At 44.3% G+C, this 9,632-nt stretch overlaps 1 pseudogene; it reads right to left on the bottom strand.

The window, feature by feature from the left end:
• Positions 1 to 926: 926 nt before the first annotated feature.
• Positions 927 to 9,305, bottom strand: LOC139833989 (metal transporter Nramp3-like; annotated as a pseudogene).
• Positions 9,306 to 9,632: the final 327 nt, after the last annotated feature.

The raw sequence follows: 9,632 nt of genomic DNA, 5'->3' as shown, positions 1-9,632 counted from the left end.
ATTGTATCCGAAATTACAACAAGCGAGCCAGGCTTAATTCAAGGTTGAGCTGACGATGAATCAGGAGAAGCTTCAGATGCAGCCTTGTTTTTGTCCTCATCAACTAATTTGAGGAGTCGATTGGCGCATAGCACTAACGATTGCTTGAAAGGCTCGAGGTTGACTAGACAGTCATTGGCATCTACTGGCAACGCCTTGGACAGCTTCTCCAACTCAGAACCTAGTCCATGCCCCATTAAAAGCTGGAAAGTAAGAACCGCCCCGTAAAGATGGGAGCGCCACTTCAATACCTCTATGGCTTCGGAAGAGTCGATGAAGAAGGTATCCGCCATTTCTCCAAGGGTTTTATTTTGGTCCAACTTCGGGAACATCATCGAAAATAGTTTTGACAAAGCCCCCTTGGTTTTCTTCAAAAGACCCTGGACCTGGTTGCTGGAATCAGTAGCAAACGAGAGGGCATCCGACATTGAATCTTCTCGAAGCTTACTCGTACGGTCGATAGACATATCGGCAGTACCTGGAAAAATTATGAATAAGCAATCAAGAAGATATTATTGAAAAGAGTACCATGCAAAGTATGAAGGGAAACTTACTTAGCAAGTTCGTGATAGACTCTCGAAGAACACCTTCCTTTTCATCGGCTATGATGAAAGCCTCGCGTCTAGCTTCTTTCTCGTCCTTCATTTTCTTTTTCAACTTCTTCAGCTCATCCTTCAGGAGTGTGTTCTCATTTTGAACTTTGGCTGTGAGCCTGTTGGCTTCCAGCACTTGATCAGCCGAAGTCTTGTATGTCTGAAATTAGTAACAAGACATGCTCTGAACACATAGACTGTATGAGTCAATTTAATAGAGCAGACCAGCAAGGTTTGACAAATCCAGGTCAACATAGGATTTTCTTTTTTCGAACCGTGGTCAACATAGGAATGTGCAATTATGAGAATGATTAACAAAATGGGTTAAGGTAAAGTAAGATTACTTTGATCCCATGAACTGATCGTGGCACTTTTCTTGATAGTACCAATGCTGAGTGGAGAAAAAGATTATGCCTGCATTGTTTTATCAAAAACATGAAAAAGGTTTGATGATGAAATTTTAAAAAAAATATTTGAGGGAACTGGGGGTATATGAAGCTTACGGCATCACCATAGCACCAAGTAGTGAGATAGCAAGACCTGTAGCTCCATTTCCTTTAATTTCAGGAACAAAAAGACCCCTCACAACTTCTGAAGAATTTGGTTTAGAATATCCAAGTTCAACCAAGAAGCATGTTGCTATTAAGAATACCAGAAATGCTATTAGAAATTCCAATTTACGGACCTGCACAAAGGAAATCAATGTGTAACATGAGAAACAAGACAAATACAAGCACTACTTCTGAACCATAGTTTTAAATAGCCGATAGCCTTTCCCGCATGGTAGGGCTAACTGCATTACCCCGCTAAAAGGTGTCAAAGTCCTCAAATAGCCGGCTATAGCCAGGCTATAGCTGTTTTGGGAGGCCGCAGCTATAGCCTGTAGCCGGCTATTTAAAACTATGTTCTGAACTAACGCATTATAAGCACATTTAAATAGTGATTCTGTTGTATCACAAGTCACAACAAATAGGTCAACAATCAAAGGCAAATAATAAATTACCAATAGCACTGGAAGTTTATGGTAAAAATACTAACTTGTGAAAAATATTGTGAAAGAAAACAGAGCATGCTCTTACTCCGTATTGTTGTAGGAACAACTGCATCGTAGTCTTGAGCCGAGTTATGAGAACACCACACCATATCGGGATTTTGAAGAGCATGTTCAAAGCAAAAGCAGTTCCAATTACTGAAATAAATAGGCAATCACCAAGCCAATTAGGATAAATTAGAACACAGAGTCCACATAAAATTGAAAATGTATGTTATATGCAACTTTAACAGATAGTTTCCACATCACAAACTGCCATTTTAATATAGATTTGGTTTATGGTATGACATCATCTGCAATATCCCGAAACGTCTAAAATATTGAATCCAGGTAGCTTTGCAATTCAGTTAGAAAAATGCAACGTATTCGACAGAAGGTCAACTTTACACATTTAATACCTTCAGCATGCAACTACAGCCAGTTCCGCGAGAATCCATAAGATGAAATTTGTGACCTTGGGATATTCGGCCCTGCAGTGCTCAACAAGATGCTTCCCTATGATACAGAGGAATTTATAAAAAATACCAGCAACATTCACATGAAAAAGAAAACGCGCAGAGAAAGAAGTGCTAGTGCTGCATATCTCATAATACTGACCAGTCACAACCCCGAGGCTGGCTGCAAGTGACTGGATTACAAGCGCAGCACAGGACGCGATAAGTAATTAAGTATGATCCAAAGAAGCTGGCACCAAAAGGAGATAGTTATGGTTCCTTGCAGATATAATCATGAGATAGCAAGTTTGATCTATAGAGTTCCATACTTTAAAGGAAAGATAGGATGGACAGTACCCAAAAATATGCTAGAGACAAGAGAAGAAAGGATGCACCTCATATTTGTAATGTGCTCCAGCCTGTAGGTACGTCTCGACTGCAAGATCGGCAAATTTTATTGATCGTGAGATGACAATGATAGCCAACTAGTTGAAATTAGCAATACATAGAGCTAATCTTACAATTGCCAGGATCAATATACGCAATAGAGATGAGAAATCCGGGCCCTATGTATGAAAATAAGTTCTTCCAACTAGTTTTCTGCAATAGGACAAAACAAGCAATAATTAGTTTTCCTCGTCTAGATCAAGCATCCGGAAATAAATTTAGCAAACAAACTGATTTTGGGGCATCAGGATTAAAACTGCAAATTCTATGCATGTCACGACATCAGATGCACATGTTTAGATAATGGAATTCTGCCACTTGGCGCAACGGTGGAAAAAATCCTCATCTAAGGGCATGTTTGATTTGAAGGATTCTTATAATACAGAACGCAAAAATCTAATAACTGCACAGGCACCGTCTTGTTTTACAGAGTGCTCCCTCGACTCGTCCGTCCGATCAGGATCGCTCGGTCACGTACGCCCACGCGTAGCGGCGTGTCCGGACAAAATTCGCCGATGGAACTGACCGAAATTCCCCATTCTTCTTGCTCCTTCCCCGCGGCGATTTTGACAAAAATAACCTATTTGTGAAAGAAAAGCACAGACTAACCCTCTGGCCAAACTATTTTACCGAACTAACCCTTTTGTGTGGCGTCCTTGCCATCGGCGCCACACCTCTCTGTGTGGCGCCCATGCGAACGGCGCCACACATCCATGCCGATGTGGCGCGGTCGACGCTGCGCGCCGTTGACCAGCCGATGTGGCAGGATGTGTGGTGCCGTTCGCATCAGCGCCACACTTTCCCGGCCCAGCCCGACCCCTCTGAATGGATCTTAGCGAACAAGAGGGGGGGTGAATGGTCGCTATGCAATTTTTATCCTTTTTCAATTTTTAGTGCGGTGCGGAAGTAAAGGTGATAGCTTTGGTGATAGAGGTGATCCTAGTGTGATCCTAGGCTAGTGCAACAAGCAAAGGAACCAAGCATGATAGTAAAGATAGGGAGCGGGACAACCGGGGGACGCGGAGACGAGGCGATGTTTGTTTCCCGCAGTTCCTCCCACAAAAGGGAGTACGTCTGCGTTGAGGAGGTGTTAGCCACGAAGGCTAGACGGCCACACCACGAAGGAAGGCCTCACCTTCTTCCTCGAGAGAGCTCCACAAAGGGGCTCCCCCTTCTCCACTAAGGCACCGGTCGAGGCGGTGGTTCCTTCACAAGGTTGGGGCGAGCTCCACAACACTAGGAGGCTCCCAACACCCTATGGGGCTAGCACAACTCCAAGCTAGCCTCCATAGGAGCACTTCTTCCAAGATCCCACTATAGTAACCCTAACTTCAAGATCCACTAAGGACTAGATGGTATTGGTGGATTCTCTCTTGGTAGATGTATAGATCGGGGCCTCCTCCACCACTCCTCCGAATTTGGGCAAGATTGATTGGGTAGGTGGGGAGATCCTCAAGGTTTGAGCTCAGCAACAATGGAGGAGAGAGAGAGAGAGAGAAGAGATAAAATCGAGCTGGGGAAGAAGGGGCCTTTTTATAGGTCCCTCCAAATCCAACCGTTATGTGCAGTTTCCGCGCGACCGGTACTACCGCTTGGGCAAGCGGTAGTACCGCTCTGGATTCGAAATCCCCCATAGATCTCGCCACGTGGACTCACAGCGGTACTACCGCTTGAGGTACCGCAATGGCCTCTGTGAGTCCCTGGACCCTCGCGGTACCAAAGCGGTACCAAAGCGGTGGTGCTGTAACTTGCGTTACGGTACCTAAGCGGTACCGAGGCGGTACTACCGCTCTCAAGCGGTACTACCGCTCATGGTACCGTAGAGGTACCGTAACGCACTCTGTGTGGTTTTTCAGTGCAAATCTCCAGAGCGGTACTGCAGGGCGGTACCAGTAGGGTAGCGGTACTACCGCTCCTGGTACCGGTAGTACCGGTCAAGCAGAAACTGCTTTTTCCTCTTTTCCTCTCCAACCATGTCACCTCGCGACACACACACAAAACCAGAAAACCTATAAGCTACGCTTCAGTCTTCCGATCATGACGTGTTCAGCGAGGGCACCGTGCACCTGCAAATCTATCAAAGACAATCTTTGCACACGGTTAAATTCATTCAAGTGTTGTTATCAAACACACAAAACCCGGGATATAGACCTTTCTCTTTCAATCTCCCCCTTTTTGGTGTTTGATGACAACACAAGAATTTGCAATATAGTATAAGATATTATGATAAGGTTCTAGATTTGCAAAAAGTAGACGGAGCTCCCCCTAGATGTGTGCATATTTGAAATATGCATTTGAATACAAATGCACACATCCTAGAGAAACATCTCCCCCTAGATTCTACAAACCATGCACATATGCAACAAGGATACTTGACATGTTCATATAGCATATGCACACTATGGAGGCAACATACGGTAACACAAAGAGCTTTGGGTGGATTTGTCATACCTTTGCCTTGAGAAAACCCAAACTCTCAATAAGGGGCCTCCATAGAATAAGTCCCCATGCAACAAAAGATACACAACAAAGACCAAAGACTACCACGAATAAGTCCCCATGCAAATACCCGTCCTAATAGATCAACTTCTCCCCCTTTGGCATCGGAACACCAAAAAGGGAGACGAAGCATGCTAGCGCCCCAAGGACCGGTAAGGTACTACTCAACCAAGCTTGCAAGAATCAACATGAAAAGCCAAGCTTGGATGAATCTCCCACAAAGAAACATGGAGAAAAAGAAGGCAAAGGCAGAAGAAGAGAAAAACAAAAGAAAGTCAAAGAGAACCAAAGAGAACCAAAAACTCCTCAAGGAGGAGGTTGGTGGCCGAAGCCACCGTGTAAGAGTATAATAGCGTGAAGTCGCGTAGATATATCTAGGACTCACTACTAAGACTCAACATGAAGCTCATTAGTCACTTATTTGACAAATAGAGTATGATTTGGATTTCTTTATGCATTATGGGGGGAGGGATAGCTCAATAAGTTTAAACCGCACTCCCCCTATGTTCATGCGTGCTTTTCATCAAGACATTTAGCTAAATATGGGTATATGCGCACGACGGTCAAGCGAAGTTCGACAGATCTATGATATTTAGCTCATGCCTCAACTCAATGAAACGCTTCTCATCCAAGGGCTTTGTGAAGATGTCCGCCAATTGCTCCTTGGTGCCAATGAAGGATAGGACAATATCTCCTCGAGCAATGTGACCCAGGATGAAGTGATTCCTAATCTCAATGTGCTTCATCTTACCATGAAGAACTGGATTGTAGGTGATCTTGATGGCACTCTCATTATCACACAATAGAGGGACCTTGCTATACTCAAGTCCATAGTCTCGCAAGGTTTGCCTCATCCATAAGATCTGTGCACAACTACTCGCCGCGGCAACATACTCGGCTTCCGCGGTGGAGACGGAGACACAATTTTGCTTCTTAGAGGACCAACACACCAAAGATCTCCCAAGGAAGTGACAAGCGCTGGATGTAGACTTTCTATCAACCTTGTCTCCCGCCCAATCCGAATCGGTGAAGCCAACCAACGAGAAGTCCGTGTCCCTTGGATACCATAGACCGAAGTTTGGGGTATCAACTAAATATCGGAAGATCCTCTTCACCGCCATGATATGGCTTTCCTTCGGATTCGCTTAAAACCGTGCGCACATACCCACACTTAACATGATATCCGGACGAGAAGCACAAAGGTAGAGAAGCGAACCTATCTGTCAACACCCGGATTTTTAAGTCCAGATGCCTATTATGCCGTACATCGCAATCCCAGGAATATTGTTTTTGCGAGACATAATAGATTGATATCACAGAACATCATTCATTACATAACATGATCGTCTTACAACAAAGGATCACATGATCCAGTCTTAATACAACATAGTGGATCTGGAGATCCTATTACAAAACACATAGCGGAAGCGAAGTAGCGGTTGCGGTCCATTTGTTCCACAGGCAACTGTTGACGTCAGGAGTAGTCCTAGTTATCGTAGACGTCATGATGTCCTTCATCCTGGTACTGGGGCTCATCTTCATATTCTGGCCATTTGAATAGCCAGGGACAAAGCCATGAGTACTTTAAAGTACTCGCAAACTAATACTAATGTAAGTACTATCAACTATGGTAAGGGGGTGCTAAGCTCTAGGTTCATTTGCATAAAGCCAGTTTTATTTCATAAGCACATTAGTAATAAAAGACTCTTTGATTGTCTAACTAACTCAAGTGGGAACATTAGTGTCATTCCCACAACTCTGTTGTGATTCAAAGTCAAAGTCACATTTCAAACTCAAGTCACGAGTCACCATTCACATTTTTGAAAAGTTCTGATGACGGAACAGTATGGCCTTTCCAACTGTCCATGACCGCGGACGCGGCTATTCGAATAGTTTAACACTCTGCAGAGGTCGTACACTTGTGCCACAATAATTGCAATAGTCCGTCAGGGGTAACTGGCCCTGATTTATCGCACTCAGTGCACGAACTACCAATCATAACCTTTCATTTACATACCCTAGTATAGGCACCTCTCCCCATGAGCTTGGCCTCCCAGTGAAGACCAACCGTCAGCCTGGGAACTGCACAGGGCTTGGGTAGGACATTCACCTCATTTCACGTCATTTCACTTTCAATGGAGGCAGCCTCGGCATAACCCCTATGACGCTTGTTCAGAGGGAACCCATACTAAAATACATAAATTTCCAGTTAAGCCTTACCCAGATTCAGGTATTGTGGGGGTACTTGAAATTGGAATGGTATCGCATCCGAACCCAACCATCAGTTTTGTAAAATTCACCATGTCATTCATAAGTCATATTCACCTTCAAAATCTTTCCTTAGAATGACTCATCATTCCAAGGTTTTCAAAGTCATTTGATTCACATGCTTCCCATCTAGAGTAGTCAATTTTAGTTTTAGCACTAGCAACTAGTCATGAGGGGTGCTAACTAGCTTATAGCTCTCTAGGCTAAGTGTGATGCTCTTGTACTACTCCATAGCTAGACCAAGTGAATCATGAATCAAAAAGTAAACTTGATAAACAAAATCACAAGCTTGTAAGGTAAGAACTTGGGATAGGATCATTAAGCATAAAGTAATATGTAATGGTGCCTAGCTCTTGTAGAGCTTTGCCTTTGGGTATCTTGCAAGAATATTAGCTTGCCTTGGTTGGTGTACTGGTCAAAGTGTTCTTCCTCTTCTTCGTAGAAGGCCTCCTCTTCGTAGTCTCCGGGACTAGTGTCTATAAACGAATACGAGGATACAAACACCAATCAATACTTAAGTAGACTAGTTTAGCCTTAAGGGCTCACTCAAGATGATCTAGCATCATCACTTAGCATTGCTCCCCAAAATTATGCTAGGATTTTCTTACTTAGTGTTAGGAAAATAATTTCCTCTCATTGAAATATGGATTAGGGTTTCTATTTAGTTTGGAGAAATAATTTCCTCTCATTGAACCTTGTTAAGATTTAATTTCCTCAAATACTAAGTATGAGATCATGTTGACCAAGGTCAACATTTCATATTTACTATTTGGGGAAAATGGTTTAAATGAGATTCATTATCTCCTGCAATTTAAATAACTATGTGATTTAAGATCCTCAAGTGAGCAAGTATGAGACCATGCAACAAGGGTCATCACATTACTTCACACTACTTGGGAAAATGATTTAAATGAGGTGCTACACCTCATAGATTTAAAATCCTAAATTTGAAAAATAATTTAAATGGGCTAGTATTGACTACATAGCCAACTTTTGATTCTAGCCCATGATCATATGAAGCAACTATGTCATATTTTTGCATAAACAAATAGAGTTTTTGAAAAGTGAATTATGAGAATTTGAATCACTTCAAAATTCCTCATGGTTGATTTTTAAGAATTGTTTGAAATCTGAAAAGTTACTGATTTGTTATTTTTGGTGTAGATGATCTAAGATAAATTTTGATTTGGGGCTAGTGGGGTTTGACAGAGCAATTCATGAGCTTTCCAAAGATATAAATTTCATGAAATTTGGCCCAGTAGATTTGGAGCTATTTAATTTCTAGCAAAGCAACAGTAAGTAAATTAAATGAAAAGATTAAATACACATTTGAATTTCAAACGCGGGCGGGAAGCTAGCTGGGCCGGCCCAGCTACGGCCCGGGCCGTGCGTGCATGGCGCATGCACGTGGCCGACGCGCGGGGCGCACAGAGCGTCAGATCAAGATCCGACAGCCCTGGGCCATCGTCTTCCGCGCGACACTGTGAGCTTGCGGGGCAGATTTCTCTCACCTCGGGGCTCGGATGACGGCGGGGTTAGGCTCGTTCGACGGGGATTTTCAAGGGCTTCAAAGTGGTGTAGGGGTCGGTGGCTGTGGTGGCGAAAAATGACGCGGCCTTGGGGATGCCGCCGGGTGCACGCCGGCGAGCTTCTTGCGCCGTGGAGCGGCAAGGAGGGAGGAGGAGAGGCTCTAGGAGGGAGAGATGGATGCGGCTAGGCGCTGTGGTGATTTCCAAAGGCAGGGGCGGGGTTTATATAGGCTCCAGGGAGGAGGGGTGCGGCAGGTCGGCATGGCGGGCGACGTCGCCGGGCGCGTTGTGCACAGTCGCCTCCGGCATGGCGACGGCGTCAGACGGTGAGGTAAGAGGTAGGGGAGGACGCGTGCACAGTGGCTAACTCGCTGGCGTCGTGTGCAGGGTGCACGAGGACAATGCCGATGTCGGCGTCCTCGCGGGCGTCGCGTCGTGGCATCATCCTGGCGCGTGTGAGGGCCAACGGCCGTGTCTGGCAGGTGCAGCGGTATTGGGGACTGGCTACCTTCATCATCTTCTTGGGGACACTCATAGCAAGTCATAAGATGAGAGGGAATTTTTCTAGGGTTTGTTTGGATAAGAATTTGAAAAGTTCAAAACTTGAAAACTTGAGTAGTGTTGAGGGGGGTAAAAACCAACAACACTTTTTCATTCATACCAAACATCACACATTACAAAACTAACACACCGTTGGTTTTAAGAACCATTCATTCGTTCTACGATACAAGGGACGGGATACAACTCACACTTGGTGCTCTTTGGCATAGGT

The sequence above is a fragment of the Lolium perenne genome, chromosome 7 (genome assembly GCF_019359855.2).
Source record: "Lolium perenne isolate Kyuss_39 chromosome 7, Kyuss_2.0, whole genome shotgun sequence".
NCBI lineage: Eukaryota > Viridiplantae > Streptophyta > Magnoliopsida > Poales > Poaceae > Lolium > Lolium perenne.
This window is presented reverse-complemented; position numbering and strand designations above follow the sequence as displayed.